This window comes from Arachis ipaensis, chromosome B04, assembly GCF_000816755.2.
Source record: "Arachis ipaensis cultivar K30076 chromosome B04, Araip1.1, whole genome shotgun sequence".
Lineage (NCBI taxonomy): Eukaryota > Viridiplantae > Streptophyta > Magnoliopsida > Fabales > Fabaceae > Arachis > Arachis ipaensis.
Window position 1 is genome coordinate 23,190,976 of NC_029788.2, and position 344 is coordinate 23,191,319.

Below are 344 nucleotides of genomic sequence, written 5' to 3' on the forward strand. Positions count from 1 at the left end.
TTGGGGGTGGGGGTGGGGGGAAAGGAAACGCGGGAGGGAGGGGAGGAGTCCATCGCCATAGCCGCCGCCACCATCGCCGGTCCGCCCACGAGCCGCCGCCGGAACCACGACCAGAGGAAGACGTCACCGTTCATGCATGCTCCTGCCACCGCGTTGGGGTGGGGGAAAGGAACCACCCAGCCGCCGCGGCCATTCACCTTCTACATCTGCTTCTTTGTGCTTGAATTTGTTGATTTGGCTTTGTGTTGGATTTGTTGATTTGTTGCTTTCTGTTTCTGCTTGTGTTAAATTTGTGTTGGATTTGTTGCTTTTTTGCTTTCTGTTTCTACTTCTCTGGTGGAGGT